The following is an 8,099-nucleotide window of genomic DNA, read 5'->3' on the forward strand; positions in this document are numbered from 1 at the left end:
TATGTCTACCTTGGTCATATCCCTCAAGAGGGGTGACCGACAGCAACACACGTACAATAAGAAAGAAAATCAAAAAGGGGGAAAAATTGCAAAAAACATACACAAACATTTTTGTACCATGGCCAACCCAAATGCCCAAACACCCAAAGTTTAGGCACCTCGGCACCCAAGTTGGTCATGCTTTCGTCCCTCCAGATGAAACGGGACACAAAAAAGCAGCCATGTCACTCGGGTGACACAACACACTCTTTTGTTCAACAGCAGTGCCCGACAGCTTTCACTGGTTTACCCCTGCCGCATCATACAGGTGCCCTGCCCATCCCTTAGAACGCGCCCAAACATCCCACTATCCTTTTACAACACCTCCCCACTCATTCCTATTACCAACAAGAGCAGTGGCAATTACGCATTGCCGTCGTAACTATGGAAGTTGGGATTGAAACACCCGACTTTGAAACACTTCAGTCAATTGTATGAGTCAAATTTATCTCCGGGCCATATGAACTCAGGAAAAGAGCCATAGGTTCCAGACCCCTGTTATAAACAGTAGCTAGAGATGATACGTATTGGAGTGAGAAACCCCCCTTTATGCAATGGTATACCCCAGCGACAGTGTTGTGGTGTGTGACATACAGTACAGTTTACTTGACCATACGCTACAGTTCTCTGCCTCATTATCACATTGTGGTGAGGGGCCCCTCTCTTCGTGAGAGGTAAGAGAATTCTCCCACCGTGGTCCGCTGCGTGTCGTAAGAGGCGACTAAAGTGGAGGGAGCAAGGGGACTGGGGATCCTCTCCTCTCTATCTCTACTCCCTAAGAAACAGCAAGGCAAAGAAAGGGGGCAAACCCTAAATGTGAGAGCATGTGGAAGTAAAGCGACTGAGTGGAACAAAGAGGAGATCGGAAGGATGAGCGGCAACTCTATTTTGGTTTATTTACTGGAGCGGTTTCAACCAAGTACCCCTTGACCAGCGCTATATTCGGATATTGTAATTGCCCTCCATGTGATCAATGATGCACTTAGTCGCTGATTAAGTCTCGTCAACAATTTAATACATAAATAACAAGCGGGATAAACATTATCACAAGAGCTACTGTTGGTCGTAACTCACACCGTTCACGTGCACATACCTGTCAACCTCCACGACTCCATGCCCTTACAAAATGTCGTATTTTCCCTTACAAAATACAAAATAATCTCACACCATATTTTTTTCTGACGTGTTTATTTATGTAGTTTAACATGTTATATTGTACATGAGTTTCCTTCTATCATATATATTGTTAATTAACATTTCGTTGTGAGATACTGAGTTGCTCGACATGAATGAGGTTTATTATAAAAAAAGTTAAAAAATTAATGACGTTCACTTGGACGTTCACTGTAGAAGGTAAAAATACATGCAAATATAATGAAGTAGAATAATACATTTTGGTGTGCGAGTGTGTGTGTGAATGGGTAAGTGTGAAGCACATTGTAAAGCGCTTTGGGAGGTCTTCATTGACTTGAAAAGTGTTATATAAATGCAGACTATTTACCATTTTCTTATTCAAATTATTAATTCATTTTCTGCGTTAAATTATTGTTGGTAATAAACTGATTAAAGGGATAACCACAAACCTGTCTTTTTTCATTTTCTCCTTTTATACTTCATTTTTTTCTTAACTTCTTTATACAACATAATAATTCTTAATATGATGCATCAAAGCAAGTGAGCCGTTTGAGAGCTGGCTCTCTTTAATGAGTTGAGCTGAAAAAGCAGATTCTCTAAAAAGAGACGGACTTCCTTTCACTACATAACCACCACATGAAATCTGAGGCGGCAGACGCATGCGCACAGTAGCATCAAACTGCTCACTTCGTTTGCAACGAAAAAAACGATACCGAGATAGAGGCTTCCGCGGCGAACTCGTTTGACTTGATTGATTTGCGGTTTCGTGATAGTCTGTGTATGCCGGATGGTACCCATAATTGACAAATTTGCGTTTTTCCGTACAGATTTTCTTGTACGTTGTACACGTCTTGAAATGCATAATAAACATACTTTTTCATCTGTCGCCTCTTTATCTTCATCTTTATGCCCTTTATTTCAACGTGTCCATGCGTGAACACAAACAGCAACAAAAGAAACAGACATTACGATATTATTACTATTTTAAACGTATCGTACATACAGTATACATCAAATATAATTTAATGACCTTCCACAGGAAAAAATACAAATCTTAAAATTTTGTTTATTTTGGGGAGTTTTTTTTTTTGTTTTTGTCTACAAAATCATATAATATCCTAAAGTACATTTTCTAATTTATATCAAACTATTGCTGTAATTCCTCAGTTTGAGGACGATTGTTATGGCTGTTGTTCTGAGAAACAATGTTAAACTAAGGACAAATTTCAGTTAATTTCTGTTAATTTCAAAAATTGTGCTTTGAATGAGTCAAAATATGCGGCATACCAAATTTTAAGCATGATTTTTATCATGAAATAATAAATCAACGATAATTAACAATAAAGCTACTAACAATACCTACCAATGAGGCAATATTTTATTTTTATATTATTCTTTCATCATTTTATACTTTATATTTTATTTTATTGTTTCTTAATGCAACATCCATTGCAGCCTGGTCATCCTGGAAGGGGAATCACCTCTTGTACCGTCCTTTCTTAAGGTTTCTTTATTTTCCTCATGCTGAGGTTTTTGAGTTTTTCCCTGCCCTCAAGTAGGTTTTAGGTCAGGGGATGGTGTAATATTAGTCTGTAGTTTGCATAGTCTGTAGTTTGTGCAGCCCTTTGAGACTCCTTGTCATTACGGTTATACAAATAAACCTGACTTGACTAGAGGTCAATGGGAATTTCTTTATAAAAACCAACATTTAAAAATGGATAGCCTTTTGACTATAACACATATTATATGTACAATACTCCTTTTTTCCTGAAATACTGACATCATATTTGGATATGAATGCTTTCCTTAAGGGGCAATATGTATTATTTAAACATTAAATGTTGCTTTATTGTGTAGTGAAACCGTGAAGTTCCGAAAAAGTACAAGGAAGAATACAAACTATGGAGACTCAAATTGAACAAACTGCAGCACTTTTTCTCTTGTATTTATGTCAAGCCTTTAACAAGGTTTTTGTTTTTTGGGGTTACCCTTAGCACCAAGATAGCAGACAATCATATCCGCTCCTTTGAGGTGAGCTGCGTGCTATGTAAAATATATCAAAATATCTCTATCCAAGAGTATTTTAAACATGAATGTTCATACTATAGTTCATGTATGTTTTGTTATAATTTAAATCTTCTCTTATGAAGTTATTCTATCAATGGGAGGCGCTAAGTAATACACACTGTCCCAATAAATTCATTTACAAATCTCTCGTATGGCTTGTAGTACCTTCATGGCCTAAAGGTACTGTACACGAACCCAAACTGAAAACAACTAACGTAATTTGACTACATCCTTTAAAAAATGAAGGAAATCTCATTGATTCAAAATCGTATACAATACAATTGCCAAACAAGGGGCAATTGAAATTGTGTACCTGGGCTCAATATTGTTACAAAGAATGACAATACAAAGGAAATTATTATTATTATTATTATTAATAATGGCCAAACCGGGGAAAATAGATCCAGCCATTAGGCACTACTTGTCACGATTGCTGAAGTGAGGACACCTGCGGCAATCGTGTGGCGCGCTGGAGCGCGCTCCCTGATTGGCTGACATATTGTTCTTAAGCAGTCAGCGCCCAGACCAGTTCGTCCGAGCGTACTTCTGTGTTCATGCCAGATTATCAAGTACTAAAGACTACTCTCTGTTTTGATTCCTGCCTTCGGTTCCGACCTGTTTTCCGCTCCACGTTACGACCTTCTCTCCTGCCCTGGCCATCGACCTGCCCGCTAAGATTGATTCTGCTTACCTGACACGGAACTGCCGTTCCGCCCCGACGCTGCTAGCGACCGACGCCAGCCGGCTTCCTAAGCCAGCTCTGTCAACTAATCAATAAAGATTCCTTTCCAACGTACGCATTTGAGTCCGAGATTCCATTCCGGGCCCTGACACTACTGTACTTATTAATTTGCAGCAATTGCAACTAAAGGGGGTAATTACTGTCTTGCTCTCAAGAATTCAATTTTAACACGTTGGAACTAATTTTTATCAAGTGTCACATGTCAAAAACAATCTGCCATGAGATCAAAAACGCTTGATTTGCATCAAAGGTTTGAGTTCGTTTCAGCTATCACGTTTTCAAGTCTTGACATATTGTAACATTTTATTTTACTAAGCATTTGTAGTTACTTTGTGAAGTCAAATTTTTGTAAGGGACAAATTCTTCAAGAGAAATGAAAAATTATGTACCAGTGATATGCTGTGAGGATGGTTTTTGGTCAAGTCATATTTACGTATTGGTAAAGTCCTTGATCACAAAATGTCTCAGGACTGCACAGGCCTCAATTACACTCCCCTGATCTGGTGAGGCACAGTCAAAATTACAAAGAAATTAACCTAAATTATTCATCATTTATTGACTGAGCAAAAAGGCAACATATTAAAAAGTAGCATAAAAAACCTGTATTATTGTCATACCTGTCATGGTCGCCTTGGCGACCGATCTGCCCCGCCCCCTGGGCACCAGCTGAAGCAGTTCAACTAATCGCGTGTCTGCTATTTAAGGCTGGATTGTGGGCTTTGCGGGTGGCTGGCTCATTATATACACATCGTCCGTTCTGTTATGCCTTGTCCTGTTTTGTTGAGTTGGAAGAAGCCTGTGTTTGCACGTTTTGTTAAAACCTGTTTGTTCTGTCTTGTCCCTGAGTTATGGACAACTTTTATTTTGGTAAATAAAAGTTTTGGATCGTCACACAATTGAGTTCTCCCTTCCTGCCTCCTGCCTCCGTTCTGGTCCGGTCACCCCTTCCACTCCAACTTGTGACAATACCTTAACTTATAAATGAAGTCTATGCGCCACTCCTTTTTGAATAAAAGCATCAATAGATAGGTTATAGTCCATTATGAACAAAAGTCCATGCAACAAGAAAAAAAAACTGGATGGCTCGACTTGCAGTTAGCTTGCTAACACTATCACAAATTCATATGTTTGGGGCCGAGGTGTGCACCGAATCAAAATCCTCGGTCTCACTATGGCCCTCTACCATGAGGCAAGAGAATTGCGTACTTCACTCTGAATCTGCAGACGCTAAGAACACTATTATGTTACATACTAATTTGTATTAATAATGTGCATAATATAAAGTGAAAATTCAGGAAAAATTGAAATGTTGTGAAGTTAATTGAAAAATAACTTTTAAACTGAACAAATATAACCATTTAATATATTTTATATTTCCATGACATGTGAGGCACAGCCTCCCCTGCCTCCCTTGACCTGTACTTGCTTCGGAAATGTGTATACGCTGAACATCTTTTTTAACGCTTTTAACGCTTTTTTTCCATAATAATGGTCTTTTATTTTCACAAATCCTAACAACAATCGCCACAGGAGGCCGGCGAAAAAGGTGTAAGCTTGACCACTCCACACATTCAGCATTTCAGTTCTGATCAAGCCAGCGTAATTTTTCGAATCTGAGTGTGTAGGTGTCTTGATTTGAGTATGCTGAACTTCCAAGAATTGTGAAAAAAATTCACTTTAAATTGTTGAGCCTTTTCCCTGATAAAATGATCTAAAATCGAATGTGGTGCTCCTAGAAAGTGAGACAAGTTTAGATTTAGATTTAATTTATTGGTCCCCTTGGGGAAATTCACTTCATCTGACTGTACCGAGGGAAAACAACAGGCATTACATGACATTACACCCAAAAAACAACTACCCCAAAACAGCAGAATGACAAACATACAAACATACATGATAATGGGACATTGAGAGCAGTGGGATTGGATGGGTCTGCAGGGCCAGTTGTTTAGAAGAGTAATGGCAGAGGGGATCAGGCTTTTCCTGAGGCGGGCCCTCCTAAATTGTAAAGATCTATACCTGCACCCTGATGGTAGCGGGAGGAAGTATTGATGCAGTGGGTGAGTGATGTCCTGGACTATTGTGTTTGCTAATGGGATGATGGACCTGTTATTTAAGTCTGAGAGGTAGGGTGTGGGTAGGCCGATTATTTTAGCTGCTGTGAATGTGAAACGAATGAGTTTGATAAAAAAAACCATAGTGAGAAAATAAGTGGAGCAGTACAGGAGGATGGTTTGAACAATGCTTCAAAAGATTAATCTTGCCTATTCATTTTAACTTGTCAATTGATGATTTATTCAAATAATTGACCCCTAAATTTTCTACACCAAATTAATTTAAGATAAAAAAAAATATATATTTTTTTTTGTGGCCCACAGTAAAAAAATCAGGACTGCGGTTATTATTGATAATATCTACAAACCCTAGCAAAAAGTATGGAATCATCAGTCTTGGACAAATACTCGCACCAACATTTTATTCTGTAGAAAAAATCTCGGATAAAAAGCATGAAAATATAATAAAATTTAGCAAAAGTGCAACTCCTTGGTATCCAGAAACACTAAAAGATATGATTAGATAAACTTTGTGGAGGTCAGAAAATGCTAATTTTATAAACCAAGTACAGGGAAATAAATATGGAATCACTCAATCCTGAGGAAGAACATGGAATGAGTGTAGAGAAATAACAAACAAAACACTAGTATTTAGTTGCACCACCCTTGGGTTTTATGACAGCTTGCAGTCTATGGGGCATGGAATTGATGAGTGAGAAACAGTATTCTTCATCAATCTGGTGCTAACTCTCTTTGATTGCAGTTGCAGGATCATCTTTGTAGGTCGGAGCCTTGCTGTGGACAATTTTTTTCAAATTCCTCCACAGGTTTTCAATTGGGTTGATATCTGGGCTATTTGCAGCCCATGACATTGACTGGATGAGTCTTTCTACAAGAAATCCTTTTACAGTTTTTGCTCTGTGGCGTGACGCATTGTCATCTTGGAAAATGAGTTCATCATCCCCGAACATTTTTACAATTGAAGGAATAAGAAAGCTGTCCAAAATGTCAATGTAAACTTGTGCATTCATTGCAGATTTGACCACAGCCATCTCGCCAGTGCCTTTGCCTGACATGCAGCCCCGTATCATTAAGGACTGTGGGAATTTTTTTTCTTTAGACAGTCCTCTGTGTAAATCTCAGGGGAACGGCACCGAACAAAAGTTCCAGCATCATCACCTTGTCCAATGCAGATTGACAAGGTGATGATGCTGGACTCATCACTGAAGATAAGCTTCATCCAGTCATCCACAATCCATGATTACCTCTCACTTAGCCCATTGCAGTCTTGTTCTTTTGTGTTTAAGCGTCAACGATGGTTTCCTTTTAGCTTTCCTAAAAAAAATCCCATTTCTTTTGGCGATTTTGCACAGTTCTGTCACATACATTGACTCCAACTTCCTCTCATTTCTTTTTCATTTGTTTTCATTTTTTCCCATCAGAATTCAGTGATTCCATATTTAATTCCCATGCACTTGGTCTGTAAAAGTAACATTTACTGACTGACCATTGCCATGTTTTTCTTTATTTCTTATAGTGTTTCTGAATTCCAATATGTTGCACTTTGGAATGACCTTACGTTTGTTTTTTGTTTTTTCTACAGAATAAAATTTCTGAATGCGGGCTTGCCCAAGACTGGTGATTCCATTCTTTTTGCCAGGGGTTGTTTATACTTGCTCCGAAAGTTGGCTGTATACACTGTAAACTTTTCTTTAAATATCCAAAGATTCAAACGTCAAATGTCACTGATATTTACATACACCAAATAAAACTTTCTCGGCTAGATAAACAAAACAACTTCAATTTTAAATTGTAGGTTATTTATTTTTCTATCAAACATACAAACATCCATTTTTAAAAAAAAATAATCCACGAGTTACATTTTTAAAAAGCCATCAGATTTTGTGTGTGGTGCAAGAGGCCTGGAGAAAAATGAGCGCCACCAGGCTCTACTTGCCCAAGACGCACCACAGGAAACGTTACCGCTACGACTCTAGTGGTTAAGGGATCCAACCAACCAACCAACCAACCAACCAACCAACCAACCAACCAACCAACCAACC

At 38.4% G+C, this 8,099-nt stretch overlaps 1 long non-coding RNA gene across 1 annotated transcript; it reads right to left on the minus strand.

Annotated features, from left to right (window-relative positions):
- Positions 1–5,731: 5,731 nt before the first annotated feature.
- On the minus strand, positions 5,732–8,057 carry LOC148351667 (uncharacterized). The gene is made up of 2 exons (XR_015852874.1): positions 7,261–8,057; positions 5,732–7,215 (listed from the first exon to the last, which is right to left on the minus strand). It is a non-coding gene; the product is annotated as an uncharacterized LOC148351667 (long non-coding RNA).
- Positions 8,058–8,099: the final 42 nt, after the last annotated feature.

This window comes from Urocampus carinirostris, chromosome 15, assembly GCF_059441175.1.
Source record: "Urocampus carinirostris isolate Australia breed hairy pipefish chromosome 15, RoL_Ucar_1.0, whole genome shotgun sequence".
NCBI classification, from domain to species: domain Eukaryota; kingdom Metazoa; phylum Chordata; class Actinopteri; order Syngnathiformes; family Syngnathidae; genus Urocampus; species Urocampus carinirostris.